Genomic DNA, 27,075 nt, shown 5'->3' with positions numbered 1-27,075 from the left:
TCCTTCCTTCCTTCCTTTCTTTCTTTCTTTCTTTCTTTCTTTCTTTCTTTCTTTCTTTCTTTTCTTTCTTTCTCTCTCTCCCTCTCTTTCTTCCTTCCTTCCTTCCTTTCTTTCTTTCTTTCTTTCTTTCTTTCTTTCTTTCTTTCTTCCTTCCTTCCTTCCTTCCTTCCTTCCTTCCTTCCTTCCTTCCTTCCTTTCTTTCTTTCTTTCTTTCTTTCTTTCTTTCTTTCTTTCTTTCTTTCTTTCTTTCTTTCTTTCTTTCTTTCTCTCTATCTCTCCCTCTCTTTCTTCCTTCCTTCCTTCCTTCCTTCCTTTCTTTCTTTCTTTCTTTCTTTCTTTCTTTCTTTCTTTCTTTCTCTCTCTCCCTTTCTTTCTTTCTTTCTTTCTTTCTTTCTTTCTTTCTTTCATTCTCTCCTTTCTTTTTAAATAAACTTTATTATTAAAAATAACTTGCAAACAAATAAAAAAACATCACACAAGAAAATCAACCTGACTTCAAATCTGTACAGCCCATCGAAACAATACACACAGAGCAGGCACACAGAACGGAAGTCAGGGAATGGCACGTTACATTTTATACTTTAAACATGTCTTATGCACTTATCTATCACCCAAACCAAATGACCTATGACCAGATTAGAACTAGGTAAGAGTCAGCGTCACATCCTCTTTCGTAACCCCAGCCCAACATTGACTTCAGTGTCTCCTCACCCCCTGGTATTTAGCCCTTCTTCCCCCCTTTACGCCATGCGGCTTTGTACCTACATATAGGTTTGTTTACACACGTGTTATTGGCCAAGTTCCTTATATAAGAGAGAACATGTGAATCTTTTTCTTTCTGAGACTGTATGGCCTCACTTAATATTTATACATTCTAAGTCCATCCTTTTATTTTTCTGTACATGTTTAAGTTCATTTTTTCTTTGGAACTGAATATTATCTCTATATAATATGTATGCATAGAGAATATGCACACACAACCAAATTATTTTCATTATCCATCTGTTGATGGGTGTCGCGTCTGCTCTCGACCAGCAAGAACGACACGACCACCAGTCCTTCTAACAGCAGTTTATTCAGTCTTCATCTTTCTTCTTTCTCTTCATCAGTACCGTTCCCCAGCTGAAGAGTTCTGAATCCACGCCAGATCCTTCTCAACAGTCTGTTTTACAGGAACACTTCATTAACCACTCCTTCCCCGTGATGCAGTTCTGAATCCTCCCTGTAGCAGGGGTTCTTCGCTCGTGCCTGAAGATGTTTCTTGTCCCGGGTTTCGGCACCACTTCTTGCGCGCGCCCCCAACTCGCCAGCAAGAACGACGCTGCTACAGGATCCTTCTGCACACGTTTATTCAGTCCTATTTCTTCTTGTTTATATCTCCCTTGTTTATATCTCCCCTGTTTATATCTCTCCCTCGTTTATATCTCCCAATAATAACAATCCTCTCTCGAATAATAATCCTCCCTCTAACCCGGGCCTCTCACTCTTTTATACTCTCAGTTCCCATCCACGCACAGCAGGCCACACCACCTCACCAGGCACGCAGCTTCAGCTAATCAGGGCAGCAGGGGCAAATCTCCACCAAATTGGATTCACCTGAATCCTGGTACACCTGCGCAGCACTCAAGATGTTTGTGTCTTATATGAGGAAGTCAGGTGCAAGTCATATGACTTAGCTGCAGTCCCTGGCACCTTTGGGACTGCCGCCACACCCGCTCCCCACAATTCCCCCTTTTTTCTTTTTTGGCAGAGAGAATGTCTGTAGATAGCCCCTCGCAACCATGCCCCTTACCTGTCTTTGGGAGACAAACAGCATTGGTTTGATCCCTGTCTTAGGTTGGTGACATGCCCAGGGAGTCTTATCACTGACTACCTCTCTATCATGCCAAGCCACTCCTGGGGAGATTGTGTTTTGCTTGCGGCAGGTGCATCAAAAGGCCAGGATGTTAATTAACTTATGGCCAGATCTTAATTGCTGCAAGCAAGCCTCATGGGTGAAGGTAGAGGTCTGATCCCCAGTGTGCAAGCATAGGGGCCCTACACAAAACCATCCCTTAGGCTCATCACCCAGAGAGGTCTTGGCCAGCTCCCGTGTCGTTTTTCCTGGGGGAAGGGAACTAGGACACTGAACCTTCATGCAATCAGACATACCTTCCACAGGATGCCAACAGCAAGCTATCCTCTGTGCAGTGCTTAGCCTCGCACCCCACGGCATAATGCAGCATAATTTCTTTTAGAGCGGCAAACCGAATCTGAGGAGATTGTCCCGCCTCCACTGCAGCAAAAGCCTACGCTACCATGGCGAAAGTGCGGGCCGCACACTCTGCACCTAACACATGTGCCAAACACACAACACACACACACTATAACAAGCATACATCCCAGGGCTCTCATCCCCGCTCATCTTCCCTGAAGCAAGGGATAGATAGCCAGAGAGGCTATCTCTTTAAGGGGAATTCAGGGATCAAAAAGCGTGGAAAAATTTGAATGTCATGTCGAGCTGGTATCGGCTTCTGGAATACCGAAAGGATCTCCCATCTTGGCTCCATCCTTTGTGCTTGTGGGATCATCCACCACATCCACAGGGGCAACTGGATCAGGAGCCTCATTCTTGCAGCGTCTCACCAATCTCTCCGGCACCCAAAGAGGTTCCGTCTGGTCCTGTGGAAACACACAAACAGACCCTCTCACCCACATCAACACCTGATCCGGTCGATCCCCAGTGGAGATGGACACAATACCTCGTGGTGATGAGACCATAACCTCAATCACCTGTGTGTTCATCTGGGAAGTCAATATGAAAGTCAAGTTTTCACTAGCTTCCCCTCTGTTGGGCAATGATTTCCATGCCCTTATGGCAATCTGATTCACCTGCTTAAACACCTGCACTGGATATCCTGTCTGTTGTTGTGCAAATCGACCTTGATCAAGCAACATATCTCTATCCCATGCAAATTCAGCTTGATCAGTGAAAATAGGACATCCCAGCAAGGAGAATCTATCCTCTTTCCAGACCTCCGGACAGAAGGTCTGCCCATAGATGGCTGCCGAGGAGGCATAGGGAGGGGGAGCAGAAGCTAATTCACCTTCCTCCTCCGCCTCGGCTCTTTTATTTTGTCCTTTCTGTCCACCTGATAACACTGTGTCTCCTTTCTTTTTCCTTTTTCTTTTTAAGCCCTTCTCTTCCGACATACTTTCTTGTTGCTCTATAAGGATTTTCTGACCTGTCTTGACTGCCTCTCGATTCAAACAGTAACAGAGTCCATATATCAGAACAAACAAGACCAAAACTATCAGACCTACCCACAAAGGGTCAATGGGAGAAAAAAGCATAACTACACAGCGAGGATCTATTGATCACTACACTGAGGTTATCATAGTTCCTTAACTTGTCCCCAAACCAGGAACCTTAACTTATCCCAAAACCAGGAACCTTAACTTGTCCCAAAGCCTACTTCCTGGCAACTTTATATTCGCCTCTATTTTATCCGAGGTCCTTCCCAAACTCCTGGGTTACTTTGTGCCTACTTCCTGGCAACTTTATGCTCACCTCTATTTTATCCGAGGTCCTTCCCAAACTCCTGGGGTCGCAAGTTTCACTCACCGTGAACTTACCCTGCCGGCAACCACTGACTGCTGAAAGTTCTGAACTCGGTGGGGGAGTCGGTTCCCCGTATGGGCCACCAATTGTCGCGTCTGCTCTCGACCAGCAAGAACGACACGACCACCAGTCCTTCTAACAGCAGTTTATTCAGTCTTCATCTTTCTTCTTTCTCTTCATCAGTACCGTTCCCCAGCTGAAGAGTTCTGAATCCACGCCAGATCCTTCTCAACAGTCTGTTTTACAGGAACACTTCATTAACCACTCCTTCCCCGTGATGCAGTTCTGAATCCTCCCTGTAGCAGGGGTTCTTCGCTCGTGCCTGAAGATGTTTCTTGTCCCGGGTTTCGGCACCACTTCTTGCGCGCGCCCCCAACTCGCCAGCAAGAACGACGCTGCTACAGGATCCTTCTGCACACGTTTATTCAGTCCTATTTCTTCTTGTTTATATCTCCCTTGTTTATATCTCCCCTGTTTATATCTCTCCCTCGTTTATATCTCCCAATAATAACAATCCTCTCTCGAATAATAATCCTCCCTCTAACCCGGGCCTCTCACTCTTTTATACTCTCAGTTCCCATCCACGCACAGCAGGCCACGCCACCTCACCAGGCACGCAGCTTCAGCTAATCAGGGCAGCAGGGGCAAATCTCCACCAAATTGGATTCACCTGAATCCTGGTACACCTGCGCAGCACTCAAGATGTTTGTGTCTTATATGAGGAAGTCAGGTGCAAGTCATATGACTTAGCTGCAGTCCCTGGCACCTTTGGGACTGCCGCCACACCCGCTCCCCACAGATGGGCAACTAGGTTGATTCATATGAGCTTATAAATCTCTCTTTTGGTGTAAATCAATACGTTAGTTCCTTTTTTCAATGCTGAGACAAGATCCCTGGCAAAATCAACTTAAGGGAGGAAGTGTTGCCTGCAGATCTTGGTTTTACGGGTTTAAATCTACCACAGAGATGAGGACACTGTGGCACAGCCTGTGGTGAGAGCTGTGGTTAGGAACAAATAACGTGGGAGGTGACAAGGAAGCAGAGACGGAGAGAGCAAAGCCAGGGCAGGCTCTAACCTTCAAAGACCCACCCCTAGCAACACATTTCTGTCCCTGGGTCCCCCCTCCCACCCCAAGAACACAGCCATCTAGGGATCAAGTGCTCAAAACAGGAGACTGTGGCATATTTCATATTCAAACCATACAGGTAGCTGGCTTTTAAATATGCTTGTCTTTGTAACTGATTTGGGGGCAGATATTAAAAGCTCAAAGGAAGCCCATGATATTGCAGATGTACCTTCAGAAAAAAATTCATCGAAGTCTGTCCACTCTAACATCATCTTCTTCTTCAATTCCTTTCAACCTTTGTCCTGAGTGCTAAGGAGACAAATCAGGTCTGTAGTTTAAGGAATTTAGAGGAGAGAGGAAAACACACCCTAGGAGGCACCTCCCAGCTAAGGTTTCAAATATATTGTTAAAGGAGTGCGTGCAAATGTACACATTAATTAATCCATGCTAATTGGATGTTGGAAGCAATATGGTGTGGGAACACCGAGAGGCAAGAGATTAATTCTGACTGAAGATACCTGGGAAGGATTCAGAAGAGGCGGGGGTATTGAGTGTAGGCTTTGTGAGAATGAAGGAATCAATGAATTAACACAGTGTCACGCATATTTATATTATCTATTACGTGCTTGAGTTCCCTGTACAACACTGGTAATGAAAGACAGAGGGGACCATAGACATAGGGACTGTGTCTTTTCTAGGCTTCTGATTCTCATCTAGTTGGGGAGATGATGTCTGCTGATAACTTATATTGGGGTTGTCACCTAAGGAAGGCTGCTTTGCATTTCTGTGTTGTGGTTTGAATGGGAATGCCCCACACAGGCACTGGTATGTTGGGGAAGATATGGAAATGTGGCCTGGCTTAGGAGGAGTGCATCCCTACCAGTGAGACTTGAGGTTCCAAAGCCTAGAGCCATTCATTCTCAGTTCTCAGTTCACGTTCTTTGCTTCTTGCTCACAGTTCAAGCTGTGGACACTCAGCTTCCCGCTGGAGTGGCATGCCGCCACCACGGACTCTCATCCTCTGGAACTGTCAGCCCAAATATACCCCTCCTTCTATAAGACATCTTGATCATGGGGTTTTATTCAAGGAAACTGACTACCTGGCTTAGTAAAAAAAACAAGTTATAATTGCAGAGAGATGCAAGAGGGGAGTCAGAGAAGCAGGTTCTTCTAAGGATGAAGAAGAGCCTCAGGGGATCTTTAGAACTGGAGAAACAAAGCACATATCTTCAGCCAAGAGCTAGTCCAGTGAAGAGGGAGGTGGTGGGCTAAGGCCTGCAGAGGCTTTGATGCTGGGTTTGTGATGCTATGTGATATGTGATGGAAATCCACTGAAGGTTGTGACCATGACCGTGCTGTGACTTCGGCTTTGGGAGGATAAATCTTACCAGAGGAGGAGGACTTACTAAGACGAAGGACATGGTTTTGCCAGCAGTTCCAGGACTAGGGAGTTGCCACAATGCCAGTCTTGCTTTTGACTGGTGGCAGCCAGCTCTTGAATGGTGGGTGGTGAATGGGGACAGCGCTTCTCAGTGTTTCTGGTCCCGTACCCTACAAGAATAGAAAGGATGATTTCCTTCTATTTGAGATCACTCTGGAGAAGAATGCCCGTCTGGTCTAACTTGAGTCTCGCGTCTATCTGATAAGCAATAGGTATCAGGATGGATTGTTGTCGTAACTACCCTCAGCAAGTACCAGCAGCTGGAGATGGAGGCAGTTTATTACCAGGGAAAAGGCATCCTTCTCTCTGAGCAACACATTCTGCTCTCTGCTAGGAGAGAGATTTTTATGTATCCGAATCCTCTCCGGAGTGAGTGTTTCATAGCCCTGGGCATGGCCTGGAGGGACCATCCAGGTCCTGAAGAAGGTTGTTAGAGGAAGAGTAAAGAGAGACGGGGAGGTGTGGGGAAGGCCACAATAGTGACCAAGAACATGAGGTATGCTGTAGCCTTGGCCATTCTCACACAACACCCAGGCTATGCCAAAGTTCCTGCCACTGCTGGAACTGGGCATCTGAGCTCCGCAGCAGTCCCTCTTTGGGTGGCTCGTTCAAAGTCTGAATGCACTATTAATTCTGTCTTCTGCTCATAGCCTTCAGAACATCACTGACAGGTTGAGGATGGACTGACATACTCTTGCTCCTCTCTGTTCAATACTTTATAATATGACCGGGATGCAATCTATTCAGTTTACAATGTGCATGGTGGGGTTGGGGCAGGGAATTGAGATTAAACAGGCCAATGTCTATCTTATCCCCCACGAGGCAAGTGGCCGTGGAGAAAATAACACTGTTTAAGAAGTGGAAAATGTTTACTCACTTGGATCGCTGGGCTAAGAATCTTACCACACACCAGCTGGAATTATCCCCTCACTGTGAGGTAACAGCAATTAGACCTGCACCCCCAGCTCTGGTCCCGCAGCTGGGCTGACAGACACGTCAGATTAATACATCACCAGGTATGGAAGCGCAGTTAGAATTTGACTGAGGTACTTCTAGCCTGAGAAAGGGAACGATTTATCAATGCAAACTTAATAACATCTATTTGAATCTAACTAAAAATCAATATTTCATTACCAAATTGTTAGTGAGAATGAAGAAAAATTGCGGAAGTCGGGCAGTTTGGAGCTGGGGAAGCGTCAGGAGTTCAATGTGAAGACGGGATGATTCATGAGGCCATACCAGAGGAAGGGTGAGGGAGGACGAGTGGAGGAAACTCAGAGGGGGCCCCTCGCTCATGACCTTGGCCGTGAGGAAGGGGGGGGGGACACAAGAAAATGAGAGTGACTGTCAGTTCCCTTCAGGGATGGAGCCCTCCATAAATCACAGGAAGCCAGCCCTGGGAGAGGAGAGGAGGGCTGGGCATGACGAGGAGGAAACAACTTAACTCTTTGCATTCTGGCAGCAAAGTGCATCTTGACTCTGGACCACATGAATCTCCACCAGAGTGGACTAGATGGATTCCTCATGGACAGTTCTTGCTAAATCAGGAATCAAGTAGAAAGAGTGAGAAAGGCTGTTTCTAAGCCCATATAACTAAGTTCACAACTCTACTCCCATCAGAAACCAGTAATGTGTCTTTAGTGACTCAAATCAGCTGTTTGGGAGATGAGATGCGGGAGAGGTTGGGACAAAGAGTTCAAAACTGCATTTGAACTGTATTGCAGACTCGGATTTGTCTTTGCTTTTACTGTGGGTCCAGTTCTTCCTTGTGTTTGGCTTCATGGGCCCAGCCATCCTCTGTGAGAGAAGGAATACGCTTGTGGCCTTCAGCAGGGACTAAAGGTGAATCACGTGAGATGGGACTCCTCTCTGTAGGCACCCTATAAAATAACTTATGGCCTCTGCTTCTTGGTTCACCAAAGAGCAAGGTATGACTACTCACAATCTTTGGGTCAAGATTGCATTTAGGGAATAGAGACAACAAATGTGTTTGGCCTTAGCGGCTTAAGTAGTAGCCACCATTTTAGAGTCACTTTCTTTAAAAAGTTAGGGTTAGTTTCTTGGTTCCAAAAGAAAATGTGGTCTTTGAACAAAATGTGGGGGATGCATTTTTTTTTTAACTTAAAAGTCTATCTGTAGCAAAACTTGTCTACAAGGGAACTAAGGAGAGGTAAATGTGGTGGATACCAGTAAGCCAGATTGGACCAAAACTAGTATACAAAGGGCAGGAGAGTCTTCCATATTAGCTCTTGATGAGATTAAATGCACTCTAGTCTATTGCCATCCCAGCTTCTAGAGCAAACTTAGCTGTGTACCCCCCTCTTCTACCCAGACAATGCTGATGTTCCAGGCATATCAATTCCACTGGACATTCTTCTAAGCTGTCTCATGAATGTTCTCATTCACAGCCCTGGAAAGGACGTAGTGTTAATTCCCAGGATTAACAATGTAACAGGAAAGGAGCCAGGATCACGAGAGTCAGGTGACTTGCTCCAGCTCATACAGGAAATGACATAACAACACTGAACGAGAACATCCGTTCATCCTGAAGCTAACTGTCCGCCTGGATCCATCTGCAAGGCTGTTAGAGAGTCTGTTGGTCCTTCTGTAGCAGTAAGTACCCTTGCTGCAAGGAGTCCTCCCTCGGTACTGTCCTGAGTCAGCACGCCTTTGTTATGTCAGCTGGCAGCCCAGGTGCTACCGTGAGCTCACATTGTTGAAAGTCTACACTTAACTTGCTCCAAAATCACAGGGAACCAGGTTACAGATTGTTCTTGAAAGCCTTTAGAGTTTTGTTAATATTTTCCCCCATATATGCGCTTTAGTCATGAGGAAAGGGCAAAGAACAGAGAATTAAATCCCCGTAGGTACTATGGTGCCACTTTGGGCATACCTTACCAAATGAATCGTCTGCTCACTTCAGAAGTCCCAAGAAATGTTCTGTTTAAAGTGTGTGTCCAGGGGCATTGGGCAGAAATGAACTTCCAGGACCTCTTCCCAAAGATCGACCATTGGGAAACTTTCCATGCTTATGGCTGATGTCTCTGGGTTGTCTGCACTTGCATGCTTTACAGAGTCTGAGCATGTGAGTTGGTGCCATACCCACTAGTTAAGAGAAGCAGGTTGTTGTCTCTGTGAGCCTTTTGCCCAAATCTCCAGGACCTAATACATTTTCAACATGGCAGTTGTTCCCTGTCTAGGCCTGTACAATGAGGCCAACATGGGGAGCCACTTCCCCACAAGGAGCACTGGTATAGGGCAAGCACAGGGAAAGGTAACGACTGCTCTTGTTGCTGAGAACTGGCCCTGAGGTGCCCCTTGTGAAGATCAGCTGCAGAACTTTTATCTGCAATGGTGTCCCAGTTTGCTGGTTGTACACTATTTCACAGCGGACAAATGGAGGTGCTGCAATAGACCTTAGTTACACACGCTATCTGCCATCTGTCTCATGTGTAAAATCGGCCACATTGATACCCAGGGGCTCTAATCAAAGCATGTGTATGAGGTCCTATTGTATACCTCAGGATCAGACTGCAGCTCATCAGTGCTGGCCTGGGTGTTGAGGGAAGGGAGCTTAGGAGGAAACTTGACCTTGACCAGGCTATGAACACCTGTTTGCCAATGACACACTTTGTCATTCATCACTCACCCAAGGTCATCTGGGTTAAGTGCTTTCTGTTAGAATTTTTCATGGTTCCTGGATTTTTCCAAGACTGCAGAGAAAATTCTGAGTATGTGTCTGTGGGCCTGGGTGTCTAACTGCTGGTCAAATCGCAGCTTAGAATTCTCTAGATAGATACATATACATGCTTGAGCAAGTTTAGTGCTTTGAGTATTGCAGAGGAAAAGAGCACTTGAACTTGGAACTCACCCAGGGTTGGCATGACAAGAATTCCATGTGGAAGAAGACGACTTTCCTGAAACCACTTCATACCTTGTGAAGTTATCAGGAATCAAAGCAAATAAACTACACAAAGGAAAGTTCTTATCCCAGTTCCTGGAGCAAATGTGTGACCAAGGTAGAATGGTAGAATGGTAGAATGGCTATAATCATTTCTTTATCTCTATCAAAATCCACACCTACAAATCATCATTTCTCCTATACTCATTACTTCAGTTCAGTTCATGCATATATATATATATGTATATATATATATACATATATATATATATATATATATATATATATATATATATATATATATATATGCATATATGGCCCACACAACCAAAGGTCCATATTTCAATGCCTCTCTTCGTGGTTTGTAATCTTTCCTTCCCAACAGCTCTCTTGTTTAAGAAGTGGCTTACTTCCCAGTTACTATTCTTAGTGGCTGAGATAAGTCATCTTACAAAAGGAGAAAGTTTACTTGAGCTCACAGGGTTGGAGGTCCCAGCTGTGCTCCATTGGTCTCCCACTGATTTTGAACCACTTTAAGGCAACAACACATCATGGTGATGACATATGTGGATTAAATTGCTTACCTCATTATGTGGAGTCAATGAATAGAGGAGGATGAAGTAGAGTCTCACAGTCACATTTGAGGTCATGTTTCCAATGACCTGAACACCTCCCACTAGGCCACACCTTTTAAATATCTCACCATCTCCTGAAAGTACATGGAGGGGACCAAGTTGTTAACACAGGGGGCTTAGGGGACACTACAATGAAACTAAAACAGGAGGATCCCATAACAGAATAGTTTGTAGTTATGTGAGAGAGGACAGTGTTTCTTCTCATAACATGACAAAAGGGTCTCTGGTATGTTGTTCTATGAAATAAAGCAGGATATAAAGAGAAGAAGATAGTATATGTCCTGGTAATTGTTCTATTCCTATTACTAAGGATCTTTTAGAAGAAAGCATTTAACTGGGACCTCGCTTACAGTCTCACAGGGTTCGTCCACAATCATCATGGCAGGAAGCATGGTGTCAGACAGGCACACCACTAAAGAAGAAGCAGAAGCAGAGTTTACAACTGATCTGCATGATGGAGGCTAGGGCAGAGGCCTGCTTTGGGTATTTGAAATCTCAAAACTCTTTCTCAGTGACACGTCATCAACGCGGCCACACCTTCTAATCCTTCCCAAAACAGTTCCACCAATTAGGAACCAAACATTCAAATATATGTGCCCATGGTGACCGGTCTCATTCAAACTGCCACAGCATGTCATTATTAAAGAAAATGTGAGACTAGCTGTGCTAGCTAGCACATGCCTTTAGACCTGCCACTGGGATGGGGAGACAGAGACAAGTGGATCTCTATGTTTGAGGCCAGCCTTGTCTACATAGTGAGATGCTGTCAAACCAAACCAAACCAAACCAAACCAAACCAAACCAAACCTGGATGCCAAATATATAGTGAAATGCTAAGTCCTAAGTGTAATAATAAGAAGAGGGAAGAAAAACAGTGGAAGGGGGAAGATAAAAGAAAAATGTATGTGCCTCAGTATACTTATGAAGAATTGGTTCTAGAATAGATGCATAGTTTAGATAGCTATTGAATATTATTAATTCAAAGTTTAAAAAGAAACTGTTCATTGAAATCCAAGGTTAAAATAAAAAGATGTAACTAAATGTGAGCTGATCTGGGTGTATAACCCACAGAGAGAATTTACTTTTAGTGGATTTAAAACAGATTTTTCAAGTGGGTTATAATGTAAAAGCACGACCTACCTGCAGCTGTGCTGTGTGGTACCATATTGTCAGTGACAACGTCATTCAGAAACTCCCTCTTACATCCACCCAAAATAGGAAGACACCCTGAAACAGTCATGTTAATGTCATTAGAAGATTACCAGCATGAGAAAAGAGAGGCAAATCAAAATTCAATCTAAACTAAAATTGAAAATGTCAATTTGAATTTGTGATGTAGTTTCTCTTGAGGATTTAGAGGGGTGTTCTGTTTGTTGTTTGTTTGTTTGTTTTGTTTTGTTTTTAATGTGTTCATTCAAAGGGCTTGCCCGGAGACAATGGCCAGCTTCCTTGTGCTGAAAATCCCTAGTCAATGACTGGTCTCTAGACATCCTTTTCCACCACACGGAAGCTGGGCTTCCTGGAAACATGATGCGGGTCAGATACATGATAGGGACTTTACAATAGCTTATCACATTAGAAAGTTTTCAGAGATGATTGGCATGTTGGCAATAGAGTGTAAGAACCAACTCAAGTTGAGGGTGTGGCTCAGGGTTAGAGCACCTGCTCCGAATCTTCCAGTGAGGAGTTATGGGTAAGGCTCAGTGGCAGAGCACCTGCCTAGAATACACCAGTGAGGGACTGGGAGGCATGGGTCAGTGGTAGAGCACCTGCCTAGAATCCCCCAGTGAGGGGTTATGTGTATGTAGAGCACTTGAAGACCTAAAGAGTGAAACTTGTACTCTCCCATCAGCTATCTTGATGGTTTCTATTCAAGTCAATAGCTGTGTTTAACAGGCACGTAGGGGTGCCATCTTGAAGGTGACTGAGATGTACAAGACGGACACACAAAAGGAAGGTTTAGGGACAAAGGTTTTGTCCCAATAAGTAGGGATCTCTGAGACTCTCCCCTTTCAAAAATGGGGGTTCTTTAAGATGAAGTATCTACCCCATCTAGTTTCTTCTTCCTGAGCTTATATAAAATATTGTCTCTACAGCATAAAACAGAGACAACAGAGGAAATCTAAGGCCTAAATATGGTATTCTGTACCTTTAGGATAGTAGTGGCTAACCTGCCTCACAGTTAAATTTACATATGATCTAGCCTTTGTCTTGAGGTTGCTCATAAACTATAAGCCTGTGGGGAAGCCTAGTAGGGAGGATATTAGTCATCCAGCCATGTTTGGCCAAAGTAAATATCTTCCTCTGCTTATTTCCAAGCCATTATCTATTGTGGAACATTGGGAAACCGAGGCAGTAAGTAAAGATCTACATGTCCTGTGACCGTATAAGCCTTACTTCTCAGATTTCTGTGGGCTACAGTTTGCCTGAGCTAATCCTGTCCTCTAAGGAGTCATGCAAGTCAAGAAGAGAGGAGATAGACAAGGAACAGAGAAAGAAGGGGTATACTGGAGTGTGAAGGAGACCTGCCACTTGACTTGTCCCAACATATGTTTCTCTGAGTGACCTGACCCAGGATTAGCCCCTCCTGAGTGTCCCACAGTCACAGAATGAATGGAAACTTTGGCGTATTCTTTCTTCTTTTTCACGTGTAAGCATGTGAGTATGTGTGTGTACATGTGTCTGTAAGCCAAGGTTAAGGCTGGGAATCTCTTCCTCCACGCTTCCTCCTTCTTTGAGCCAGGGTCTCTCAGTCAAATCCAGAGCCTAGCATTGCAGTTAATGTTGATAGCGAGGCTGCTCCTGGAATATCCCATCTGCCTTCTGACGTTGGGATTACAGGAGAGCTGCCATGCCTACCTGGCATTTATCTGGATTTAGGGGATCCAGTGAACCCTGATTCTGATGCTCTCACTTATGTGGCAAGTGGTTTAACTGCTAAGTTATCCTCAGAGCTTGGGGGTTCTCTCTCTGCCTCTGTTTTTCTCTCCTTTTAAAGAATATTTTTGAGAAATTGTATTGAGAATTTCATAATGCCTATAATGTTTTTTATCAAAGCATCCCCAGTACTCTTCCCTTGTGATGGTTTGTATATTCTTGGACCAGGGAGTGGCCCTATTAGGAAGTGTAGCCTTCTTGGAGTAGGTGTATCACTGTGCATGTGAGCTTAATACCCCTGTCCTAGCTGCCTGGAAGTCAGTATCTGCTAGCAGCCTTCAAATGAAGATGTAGAACTCTCAGCTCCTCCTCCACTATGCCTGTCTGGATGCTGCCATGCTCCTGCCATGATGATAATGGATCGAACCTCTGACCCTGTAAGCCAGCCCCAGTTAAATGTTGTCCTTATAAGAGTTGCCTTGGTCATGGTGTCTGTTCACAGCAGGAAAACCCTAACACATCCCTTCATTTTTCCCATTAACCCCAGTGTTCCTTCCAACTGCATATGTTCTTTAGTTATTTTTATTTTATGTGTCTGAATGGTTTGCCTGCATGTATGTCTACGAGCAATTGTGCATGCAGTGTCCAATGGGGGTCAAAAGAGGGCATCTGATTCTCTAGAACTGTGAGCTAACAAGTGGGTAATGGGAAACAAACCTGCATCCTCTGCAAGAACTGCAAGTGTTCTAACTCACCAAGCCATCCCTCCATCCCCTGTGCTCTCTTAAAAACAAAACAAAACCCGCTGAGTCCACTTAGAGATGCTTATGCATAGGTGTGGGACCACCTGCTGGAGTGTGGGTAGTTTTCAGGGGCTGCATCCCTGAAGAACACTGACTGTCTCCCCGTTAGCAGTCATCTCATCGACTAGGGATGGGAATTCATGTGTCCTTCTGAAGTCCATGCTGAGATTTTGGCTGGCTTGCTCTTATGTTTGTTTTGTGGATTCAGTCACAGATGATCTACATGTAATCCCCCTGTTATGATCGGCAAATATTGTTTGCTACAGATGTCTACTGCTTCTGGCTCTAACAAGCTTTCAGTCTTCCTCTTCCTTCTTCTATAATAATCTCTGAGTTTTGGTGGAAGGGCTGTGATATGGAATTTTAAAATTGGTGCAGGAGATACAACTTAGTTTCTTTTGCGTGTAGCTGGGAAGGTGAGTAGAGAGGAGTTTGCTTATGTAATGGGATGCTTGCGTGGGTGGTCTTGGTAATTCTGGCTCAGAAAGTTATCCTTGGAATAGGAGTTGAGCCTTGGGTACAGGTAAATGGTAGAGTGCTTGGCAAGCATGTAGGAGCCTCTGGCTTCCTTGCCAGTACTGGCAGAGGGGAGAGGGCAGCTTAGATCTCTGCATCTACTGCATGAAAAGTTCTCACCCCACAGGGACACTTTAATCCAATTAAGGTCTCTGTAGCTCTTTGTCTTAGTGTCTGACTATAAGTTTATGTTGCTATATTTAGGGTAAGTGCAACTTAAAGACTGGTCCTCTCCAAAGGGAAGTTCACAGCCTACTATAAGACTCTAAGAAGAAGGTCTACATGTAGCAGATTCCCAGATGGCTGGTATCTGCAGCTAATGCACTGCACATTGAGAAGAGTCTAGTAGGCTCATAGCAGGTGTGTGGAAGCAGTGGTATGGTGAGTTTACAAGCTGCCACACACCCCTCACTACCTCCTGTTAAGCTTTGTTTGTTCCCAGCCACCAGCTTAGCCAAGGACATCATTCTGTGGCTTGTGATGTGTACGATGGCTATGGTCTCCATTTCCTCTTGCTTGAGGGTTGTGGTTAAGACATTCCACAATGATCAATAAAGAGCTATGTGCGTGTTTGCGCCTTGGTTCTCAAGGACACACTTTTTAAACCTCACCTGTTTTTAGAGGAATCTCTGCTGGGAAATGGGAAATAAAATGCCCTAGCAACAGATGGGTTTTGCAGAGGTTCACCATGCCCTTGCTTACTGTAGCTAAATGTGGGGTCTGTTGTCACTGTGTGGTGGTGGCATCAGTCTGGATCCTAGATTCCCACTACAAAAGGTGTCCCATTGCCTTTTGCCTTTGGGATGGATCCCATGTCCAGAAATGGCTTAGAATAGAGACAACATATTGTATCCTTTTCCTTCACCTTAGCAGAACTCCTGGGCCTGAGAAACACTTTAAAGTTAAATTTTTGCTCATTGTTCTGGAGGCTGAGAACAGGTGCTGAGAAGGCTTTATGTTGCTTCCAAGGGATTTTGGAGAGAAAGCTCAGTTTCCTAAAGGTAACACATTAATCTATTCACAAGGGATCCATCCCCAAAGCTCAAACACTTCTCAGCCCTACAGCCTGGGACAAAGCCTTGGCATGATCTTTGATGGAGAACAACCCTGTTTTGCCTGTCATGTCAGGTAAGGTGGCAGTCGGAGCAATAGAGGGCCCTGTTCTTTCTCAGAACACAGGCCCACCTTTGAAGATGCAAAAAGCTGAACTGGGTGACCGCAAACAAAACTTGGAAGAGTGGATCAGCTTGGAGGCGTGGCTAGAGCAGAAGTTAGAGGCCAGCTCTTTTCTTGGAAGCAGAAGTGTGGGAAAGCTTGAGCCCACAGTCTGCTTGCTATGCAGACCTGGGTCCTTCATCTGTCCAGATTAGAGCCTACTGCCACTCATTGCTCAGACCACAGCAGAGTTTAAACAGTTCCCCTTCAGTACACCTTCCAAATTCTCCCTTCCTAACCACTCAGGGTCAGCACTGAAATGACTTTGAATGTGATATTGTAGAGTTGGAGCTTGGTTTTACCTAATAGAAGTGTAATAAGGGGGGGAAATCCATTGAGAAAGGAAATTAAGATTCAGGGAGCCTGTGCTTGGCAGCCTTTATCTTCTTTTCTGACCTCTGGTTAAAACAGGAATTTGCTGGGAAATGGGAAACTGAGGACTGAGGAGTCTTCCCTGTTTGTCTTCTTCTCTGGGACCTTTCCAGACAAAGAAGGGGATTTTGCTGACACGATGGTTCCTTCCTCTATCTTGCTGTATGTGAATCACAGTAACTCTCTTGGTTTCCGTTCCTTCTTACAACACTCGCTGTCAAAGGTGTCACAGGTTGTCATGGGTCACTTGAATGTGCTCAAAGAGTGCACAACCGTTTTTGCTTTTATAAACAGGCCAAAGAATGAACAGCAGGCAGTGGTGGACTGAATGTTGTCTCTGCGCTGTATAGAACACATTGGGTTATTTAGAACACAGATGTGTGTGTGTGTGTGTGTGTGTGTGTGTGTGTGTGTGTGTGTGTGTGTGTGTGTGTGTTTGTGTGTACAGAGAGGACCTATTTTGTGTTCAAAGAAGACCCCTGGGTATGAGGGAATCTCAGTACATTCTTGTCTTTCATTAAAGCTTTATGATCATCTGTGCGTATCTTGTACCAAATGTATCTAGAACTTTGTTTCTGACTAAAAGCTTCCTCTCTTAGCTGACTTAATTTGCTTTTATATTACAGAACCACAGGAGCTGTGATATCAAATTTCAGAATTATTTGCAAATTTCAGCCCATGCCTGATTTTTGCCTTCTTAAATCTGTGCAGTTAGGCAACAATATGAAAAAAAAGCCCCACTTAATCATGATGAGATTAAAGGATTTTTAAAAGGCGGTTTGCGGTCACATTTACATTCCCCGATAATTTCTTAATTTTCTCTTAAATCACCTTTCATCTTCATAAAATGAACTGTAAAAAAAAATCCTTCTGAATTCTATAATGTGCCAAGAAAAATGGGGGAGAAATTAAGGAGGCCCCTACCTTTTAATCATTTTGTTCATAAAGTACTTTAACTGCCCGCCAGGAAAAAGATGGAGGCTCTGGTGTCTGAGGTATTCTGTGCCATAAAGTCCCATAATAGAAACAGATGGTAGAATTGCCTTGGAAGTGGAAAAAAAAGGAGTGTACACGCCGCTCACCCTAACATATGAAGAGATTCAGGGCTGACACATGAAGGGATGCGCTTGGCGTGGGGCCAGAGGAACACTCTCAGCAGCCAGTGCTCAAGCTGGGGACTGGGAGACCCACAATTTCAGGATCTGGAATGCCCAGGCTTCAGGATTTAGAACTCACTGGAAGCATTCTTCTGAGGCTCCTGTCCTATAGTAGATAGTGTTTTCTGGGTGTGTTGGGTGGTTGTGGGGACTCCAGTGACGAGCCCCTCCCGGCTTTTACAAATACTTCCTCAAAATGATAGCTGATGAGTGCCAGCTCATCTGGAGGCTCCTTATAAGCAAGGAGTGGCTTGTCACCTAGTCCAGCCCTGTTGAACAAAGGGCAGACTCCCACCCAGAGGCAACCTTTTGAAATGGCATTGGATAGGAAGGACACCAGACACCAGCTTAGCCTGTCTTTCTGGTTGGCCAGATAACCTAATGGTTTCAGAGAAATCTCTCATGGATACTGGGTTTTCAAGAAGTGAAATCTGATGTGAATTCCATATTGTACTCCAATAGCATCGATGTACACACCATCTTTCCTTTGCATCTTGAAGTATGGAATCCATTTTCTTTTGTTTTAGTCTTTGGTGTTAGTCTAGTCTCCTGAGTGGTGATTGGGTGTCAGGTACTAGTTAATCAAATGTAAACGGTTACTTAGTAATCATCGCAGACATGTCAAGTATTGACTGGGAACCTTGACCAACTCTGTAGACCCCAAGGTCAAGGAAGGACTCAAAAAGTAACAGCTGAAGGAGACGAGTAAGACTTCATCAGGCAAAGAACCAGAGGGTGGTTTGGTATGCAAGTTTCCAGAAAACCCGAATCATTGACATGCAAAAGGATAGCTTGTGATTGCCACAGAAGGCATTTCACAGAAAGAGAAATCAGCACAGGCAAAGGCCCTGTGTGCATGTGTGTTGGAAGTATGGGGGGTGTGGGCTGTTTCGGAAAATGCATTAAAAGAGATACCATTTGAACAGAGAAGACAGAAGGGAGCTGGATACCAGATAAGGAGGAAGAGTCACATCAGGCAAACCCATAGAGACCACGTCTGACGGCCCCCATATGGATTCTAAGAATAATTCAATAGTGATACTGCCGTATCAGGAACAGATTCTGTTACAAACAGGCCCCCAAATATAATGACATTCACATGGAAGTTTGTCACATAGACAAGTTCAGGTCTGGGAACTTGCTTTGATATACTTATGTGAAGACCCAGGCTCCACCCACCTCCTTGCTCCATCACCCAATGGCATTAACTTATCATTCTTTGCATCTTCTGGTGGTAAGGGATTGGATATCGAGAAGGCCCACTCAGTGTGCAAAGCTGTGTGCAATGAGACATGTTCCAGATGCCCCGTTGTGCAAAGAATAGTTAGGAGTGCTTATCTGCCATGGCATGTAAATATGAGAGCCCGTGGCCTTCACCTTGGAGAGAGTCACACATCCCTTGGTAATACAGGCCTTGTTAAACATAGATGCTTTCTCTTCTCTCCCAGGATGCCTGGTATCTTTTGATCATCCCTCTCTACAGAGGTGCCAGCCAAATTCAGATCAGATGTGACAGGCTATTCCTTTCTCATAGGGCTCTCTACCTGATGCCAGGGTGGGAAGAGGGAACTTCAACTGGGGAATTGCATCCATCAGACTATCCCGTGGGCATGTCTGTGCATTTTCTTGGTTAATAAGTGATGTTGGAGGAACCAACCCACTTCGGGCAGTGCCACTCCTTAGGGAGGTAAACCAAGGCTGTATAAAATAGCAGTTTGAGAAAGCCAAGGAAAGTAAGCCAGTGAACAGAGTTCCTCTGTGGTCTTTTCTTCCAGTCTTATGCCTGAATGCATAGGGATGAGATCTTCTAAGGCATCTTTAGAGTCCGGTTCCGCCTGGTTTTGTAGGCAATGGATAGGTTGAGTGTGTATGTGGCATGCACCTGCCAGTGAACATGACAGCAACAGAAATCTGAAGGAGAAAAGGAGGGTCTCCCAGAAAATAGGTTCCATCCTGCTTTGTGACAGGGATAAAAGGCTGACTATGTGTGGATGCTGACTCCAGAGAGCTGACTAGGAATGCCTGTACCTGCTGTGGGAGAAGGAAAAAGGGCAAGGCAGCTGGAATATCAATTTCTGCAAGCTTTTTCTGATGTGCCCTACCCCTGGACACTCTTCCCTGGAATCTCAAATCTTTACTTCGACTGGGATTATAACTGGCTTCTAGTTGGGCTCTCAGCTTCCACCAGGCTGTGGCAATCTCAATGTGGTCGTGGTCTTCCTGGAGATTCTTCCAGTTTGCCTCTACTTCCTGTCCTTGGGCTGCGCCTGGCTTCACCTCTACACTGTGAAAGTTGGAAAGTAGGCTGGATAGATGATCAGATGAAAGATCTTTGTAATCAGATGTAAGATCTTTGTCTTACTTAGGAAAAGGGACAACTAACTGGCCCAACTCATTTCCTGGGTGTGGGTATTTTTTTACTGAGAGCCCTTCCTTCTGGACCATTGCTAGCTCCCGAGAGCAGACCATGTATTGGACTCATCATTATTAGCTTCCCAGCTCAGGTCAGAGGGCTAAACATCCAGAAGTGAGGATGACCACGCCTATGGATAAACACTCCTCTGCCTGTGAAACAGCAGCAGCCTCTGCATACACAGAGAGGATGGATGCCTCTCTGGGGGCGGAGTCTCTCCAGTGGGCTGAGAGGTTCCTTCCTTGTGGACCCTTTCATGTTCCAGTTATTTCTAGGGGTGCCAGACAAGAGTACCTGGAGGTTAATCTCCATTATGTTAATGCTCTTCTTACCTTCCTCCACGGACCCAGATTTCCCAAAGCCCCATTGAGGATTCACGAACTCACAGATTCCTTTGTCCTGTTTGTAGGGTCAAGGTTGGAGGCTGAGGGCCCAAGGGAGCAGAGCCGATGGGACTCTAGGACCCCAACACTCTCTTCTCACTGATTCCTAGGCCCCTGAGCAGATGTACCCCGCCCCCGGCAGCCCCAAGGGCTTCTGCTCTGTGTCTAGGGAAAGGAAAAGCCCGGCTGGTTGAATCCCAGTGAGAATGTTGCCGGCGTTGATTTGCGGTTTGACAGTCAAAAATAATCCAAGCATTGCTTTGCATGTGATTTATACAAGTGTCTTAATTGGCATCTTGATTATATGATTGCGTGAAGGGCTGTTTTCAAGGTGTGCCTCTAAATAGAAAAAAGAAGAAACATACAGCTGGGAAATGCGGGGCGAGCCGCTGAATCTCTGCTTTATCCCTGGATTTTTAAATTATTATTACTATTATTTTGAACCAAGCCAACACTACATTTTCCGGTTTCTGCCCCTCTGCTGGACCTTCAGTGGCAAACATTTCCCCCCAAATTACATAAATCTTTCCTGCAGACATGCTGCTTGCTCTGCAGTTTCTCAACGGGACCCACTGCTGCTTTTTTTCCCCCCTCTGCCGAACAAACTCAGAGACGTGGTCTCTCCTAGCCTGATTACAGCTAATTATTTTAGAAATCCATTTTAAAGGCAAGTTATCTTAGCTTTATAGCTAACCCGACAGAGAAGATCTAAGGAAAAACCTGAAAATCATAAAGCGTTCCAGAACATTCTATTTTATGCAGTCCAGAATGTGACACATGGGGTCTTTAATAATTCACTGCTTGTTAACATTAAACAACTGTTAACATGCTCAAATAATTAGTTATGCTTGCTTGACATGTTTGCATCTTTAATAATTGATGCATTTATCTTAATTACTAACAGTATTATGGTCGTAATATGCATCTTTTTTCTATCTTAAAATTTTAACAAAAACTGACTTTTTGCCAAAAATGATTATGCTCTAAGTTTTAATTACTCATTGTAATTAAATTGCAAGCTGCAGTATTTTACTAAAATATCTTTTGCAAAAAAAATATTTAATGGGAGAGAGGTGCTTTGCTGTTTATGCAGCCAAGTTAGTAAATGTTTCATGAGTTTGATATTACCCTTTCAGAGTGGATATAAAATAACATCGCTTTCAAGATATGAGTCAATTTAAAAGTCTACCATGACTGAGAGTGTCTCTATGATTTCTACCCAAAATTTCATCCCCTTCCCATTATCCACTAGGCTTGGGGGATCAGAAAGGTCTCCTTCACAGACTAGGTGTCTCTGTTGTAGGATCTGGTCAGAAAAAAAAAAAAAGGAGGGGTCATGGCCACACTCTCTATATCTCTTGGGCTAACCCTGTTGGAAGAAATGTTGAAGAATGGCATTGGGTGGCCTTTCGACTTGATCTCTCCTGCAGAAGACAAAGCTGCGTCAAATGTTTGGAAGTGAGAGGAAGGTCAGCAAGATGGTTAGTTAGCTCCACAGGAAGCATGGGAGACCAGAGGAAGCAAGCAATAGGGAAACTGAGGCGCGCACACACACACACACACAAAGAACTCAGGTGTTTAGAAGGCATATCTGGGGACCTGAGGACCCCACCTGAGAATCTTCTCTGTCATCCACAGGTGTCTCTTTTGAGACTTGCCCAGCCACTGATCTTAGACGACATGTTGCCACCACAACAACCATGGAAGGCCACACCTTGATACCACAGATTACCTAGCTGTGCCACTGCTGGAGTGCTCAAGTGTTCTATATGGCTCTGCTCTCCCTGCCCTGGAGGACATCTATGCTGGTAGCACCAATTAGCACAAACTGCCCGGAGGAGCCTGGGTAGTCTGCACTGAATGGTCAGCCATGGATGCATAGCCTTAAAAGTTTTTAAGATGCAGATCAGGCCATTGCTGGGATTTTAGGAAATATGAGCAGACAGAGGAAACTGGAGCACCAGGCACAGAGAAGTGAGCCTGCTGGGGACCTGGGTCTCCTCCACAAGTTTGCTCATCTTAAACTCAGGAAATCCTGTTTTTTTGTTTTTTGTTTTTGTCTTTTGTTGTTTTTCTTAATGAAGTTTCACTGCTTCCTGGAGACGAGAGAGAGAGAGAGAGAGAGAGAGAGAGAGAGAGAGAGAGAGAGAGAGAGAGAGAGAGAGAGAGAGAGAGAGAGACAGGGCTGGAGTCTCTCATTCTGTAGTGCACAGGTTTAGTTAAGAGGCACTTAGTCGAAGGTACACAAAATAGCTGCAACCCCCCCTCAGTCAGAAACTGCATCCAGTGGAAGGAAGTGGAAGATGATGGCTTTCCCTCTCTGTAAGAACCCAGCAGATTCACACCCGCTGAATCTGCTGCCACCGGAAGGTGGGATAATCAAAATGGCCAGACTGGGCTCAAGCCTGTCCCAGGCCTCGGTGGACTTGAAGACATGTCCTGTGTTTGCTCAGTCTGTCTCCTCTCCCCCCACCCCACCCCCAGCAGTCATTTTCCAAGCATATCCGACATGCGACACACACCGTTGAGCACCCCAGGGATCAGGAGATGAATAGACATCAACTCTGACCTCAGAGAGTTTCAGAGCAGGGTGCCTGAGAGAGCCACATGGTCAGAGAAGAGAGCTAAGTGCAGAGCAAGGGCAATGGTTTAAGCTAACAAACGCCTGGCTCAGCACAATGCATCAGGCATCTCCCCTCTCCCCAGATCTATACACACACACACACACACACACACACACACACACACACACACACACACACACACGGTTAAGGTGTTGTTTAGGAAATGAAGCACATAAAAAATACATTCTTCCCGTTAAACAGCTTAGTTAAAGACACGAGATATGCATTCGACGGACTGCCTGTGTCTTTCCCTCACTCCAGGCAGAAATGCAGATGTCCCGTGGCTAGTTTAAAGGAGTATTTATGAAGAGTCATTTCAAAGCTTCTTGCTGGGCCTTTGCATAGCTTAAGAGAGTGGCCATTAAGATGTGTCTGTCAGATGAGAAAGCTTTTCACTTTAAGTAACAGAAAACCAGATTAACTGTGTCTTAAACATCAAGGGTGTTTATTGTTAAGATGTCTCCTCCAGCCTTGCCGTCAGCTCAGCCGTGGAACCAAGTTTTGGGGATTTTTCCTCTTCTTCCCTCAGTAACTTGCTCGATTTTCATTTATACACATTTTGCCTCATGGTGGCAAAATGGCCATTGAAGCTCCCGGCGTTAAAGTTAAATCTGTCTTCTGAGCAGGAAGAAAGAAAAGGCATCCAGGTGCCCTGCTGACAGACATCCCCTCTGTGATGGTCTTTTTTGTTTGTTTGTTTTCTTTTTTTAAATTAGGAAATATCCTGTATAAGACATTTACTATCAACTCTCCCTTCTTAATACCTAACAGTTGAGAGCCAGACCCTCCTGAGGGACAGAAAGAGCCTGGGGCTTGGGAACGACTCCTGGTTGGCCAGGCAAAGATGCCTCCCATAGGAAGCACAGTGGCTTTCATTGCTGTGACAAAGTGCCGACAAAAACAGCTTCAAAGGTAATAGTGCTGGTTAGATTAATTTTCTTTAGCACATCCAGTTGCGGTCAAGGCTGGTTCCACATTTTGGGGGGGTCTGTGGTGAGACAGAGTATCATGGTGGAAGGCCACCGTGGAGAAGAACGCCATTTTCAGTGGTAGTAGGAAATTAACAGAAGCAGACCAAAGAAGAGACTGGCATAAGATATTTTCTTTAAAGATAGTCTGTATCATTAGAGTCTGCCTCCCACAGCCTCCACCAGCTTCCTGTCCTTCACGTATGAGGAAAGGAACTTCATGACCCAGTCACTTCCCAAGGTGCCCCCAGTCCCCCTAGCCCCCTGCACTAAGCATTGTCTTGGGGACAAAGTCTTTATATATACTGTTCATGGACATATCCAAACACAAGCAAAGCACATAGCCTTTTTCTGTAACTGCCAGAAGGCTTGGGGATGGTGGTGGTGCAGGGTGACGTCAAAAAGATGGATCAATGTCACTGAATTCGGGGACAGATGAGTTATTAATTAACCGAAAGAGCTTCTGTCCAAATTATGGAGCAGTTGGGCAAATATTTCTTTTTCTCCCTTCTATGCCAGGCTGAACTCTTTTGACTTGATTTTGGCGGTGTTTAGTTGCCTGGTGTGTGTCTCTGTGTGTGTGTGTGTGTGTGTGTGTGTGTGTGTGTGTGTGTAGGCATGCACGCAAAGATATGTCTCCTCCAGCCAGGTTTGTAAATGATTATGCTTCTGTGGGTGTATGAATTAACTCGCAAGACAACCAGAAAAATAAACCCAAAACATTGTAGAGGACAGAAAGCCTTCTCTATATCCCGAGGGTCAGGATTTGAGTCCATGAAATGAATGAAGAGGAGAAAGATGACCAGAAGAGGTGAAGCTCTAACGCTCACATGCCCACTTCATAGGAGAGCGAAGCAGTAGACGGCAGACCACAGAAAGAGACTAAGCAGAGGGTGACCGGCAAAGCCTGGGACAGCTCTTTGCTGATGTTCAAGCAAAGAAAAACTCAACATGTCCTATGCAACCTCGTAACTCAGCACTATGATCCCTCTGGCTTCTCAAACTGCCCCACCACTCCCAGAGATGAGGACAGCTCTCCTTTCCATTCTGCCCTCGTCCCAGGTCCTTAAGTACCTTCACACTTCCTCCTGGTCCTATCCTTTCCTGGGTTCATAGCTCTCTTCTGCTCTTTAGTCTCATGGAAAGAAAGAGTGAACACTTCTCACTGAACCCCAGCTCTCTGGACTCCTGCTGTTACCCCTCATTCAACAATGTCTCAGCAGCCTGAAGCCAGGCTTCCTTTCCCAAGGACTGGTCCCTGTGTGGCTGCCTGGGTAGATCTGTTCTTTTCATGTGTCAGTAAGTGTCTATGTAAGTGTACTAGTGACATAGAACAACATTATTTTGTCACAGGTCAAAAGAGAGCAAAGACAGGTATGCAAACAGATGCTGGACCAGGGTACCAGGAGCTGATGATTGGCCCTGCCAGCCCTAGGATGCGTGATCTAGGACAGGAGTTTGAACCTGTCTGAGCATATATTTTCTCATTCATAAACTGGTACAACAATAGCTCTTAATGATGCTTCTGTACGGATTAAAATGACAGTGTTAGCAGCACATACATTACTCTATTTCATACAAAGGATTTGAGCATCCTCAGATTTGGGTATCCACCAGGATCCTGGGGCCAATCCCCCACAGACACTGAGAGATGGTTGCAAATGATCAGCTCTTAGAACAGGCTCTAAAAATTAATCCTCGTTAGAGAGTTATCTTTTTTTTTTTTTTTTTTTTTTTTTTTTTTTTTTTTTTTGAGGATCTCTACCAGCACGGAGTGAGGACATCTACCACAGCCACTTTCTCTTTCTAGAGAGTCACTTCATATCCCTTTTAAGCCAGGAATTCAGGGGCTTCCTCCAGAGCACTCTCCCATCCTGGTCATGTTGCTGCCATACCTCAGTTCTGCCTCTGATGTTGGCACAGCACAAGCTGGCTAAGGCTTGCTTCTGAGGGAGAAAGAGAAGAACGTAATTCCTGTGCGGGCTTCTTCCTCCTTGTCGCAGGTCTGTAACACAATATTAATTTTCGGGGGGTTTGCTATGTCCCCTTTTGCCCCTCTACAGGAGGTCTCTGGCCCACATTTGTTCAAATAGTTCTCAAGTAATGGACACAGAAGCACTGTAAATTTATTTACAAGCTGTAAACCTAGACTGGGCAGGTTCTGAGCTTTTCTCAGCTTTTCAAACCACAAGCCCTGTGTCACTTGCAGTTCAAGTCTTGCCTGGCTTACTCGGCTTCCTGTGTGTCCTCCGAACCAGCTTCTCTTAGTCATGTCTCATTGTCCACCTTGTCTCCTGGTGGCCTATCTCCCCCATTGTCTCTCCTTCCGTCTCCTCGTGGTCCCTCTTGAGACTCCTCACTCTATTTTAAGTTCTGCCCTCTTCTCTTTTCTGCCCAGTCATAAGCCCCAGTCATTTATTGACCAATCAGGGATTTGGAAGAAGCATTCTTTACAGTACATAAGTTAATACAGTGCCCCTTTGCAGCCTGAACCTGGGTACAGAACCCAGCTTCTTAATACACAGCTCACAAGACTAACCCCAACAGATCTGCTTGGATAGGGGAAGGAGAGGTGAGACACTGGGTTCTGGAACATCTCCTCCAACTGCCAAGTAAGCTTCTTATAGGAAACATGATAGGCAATCTTCACGGGCAGCTGCGATTTGGAATCACCTGGGAGACACACCTCTGCATGTGTCAGTTAAAGTATTTCAGGTTAAGACCTAACCGAAGTGGGAAGTTCTACCCTACACGTGGAGAGTGACACTCCATGGGCTGGGATCCTGGGCTGAATATAAAGGAGAAAATGAGCTGAAACCCACCATCCACCTCTCTGTGTCCTGACTAAGGACCAAGTCTGATCAGCTGCTTCTGTCATGCTGCTATGATAGCTTTCCCTCCACAGAAGTTTCCATCTTCAAACTGTAGATCAAATTGTTTCTATCAGATGGTTTGTCACAGCAACTAGAAAAACAATTAATCCCGCACCGTTCTCCCGTAGTCTATCTGGTGTCCGAGTTTCCTGTGCAGGAATCCCTTAAACAAGCTTCCGGAGTAGGAGTGGGGTGACCCGGAAGTAAACGCTCAGAGAGGCGGGTTAAG

General features: G+C 45.0%; 1 long non-coding RNA gene across 2 annotated transcripts; it reads right to left on the bottom strand.

The window, feature by feature from the left end:
• Positions 1-10,600: 10,600 nt before the first annotated feature.
• Gm28075 lies at positions 10,601-27,030 on the bottom strand. 2 transcript variants are annotated; one of them, XR_881981.1, is made up of 4 exons: positions 26,796-27,030; positions 25,869-25,978; positions 11,786-11,872; positions 10,601-10,719 (listed from the first exon to the last, which is right to left on the bottom strand). It is a non-coding gene; the product is annotated as a predicted gene 28075 (long non-coding RNA). The 2 variants fall into 2 exon arrangements; XR_391277.3 differs by having other exon boundaries at positions 26,962-26,996.
• Positions 27,031-27,075: the final 45 nt, after the last annotated feature.

This window comes from Mus musculus, chromosome 7 (assembly GCF_000001635.26).
Source record: "Mus musculus strain C57BL/6J chromosome 7, GRCm38.p6 C57BL/6J".
NCBI lineage: Eukaryota > Metazoa > Chordata > Mammalia > Rodentia > Muridae > Mus > Mus musculus.
This window is presented reverse-complemented; position numbering and strand designations above follow the sequence as displayed.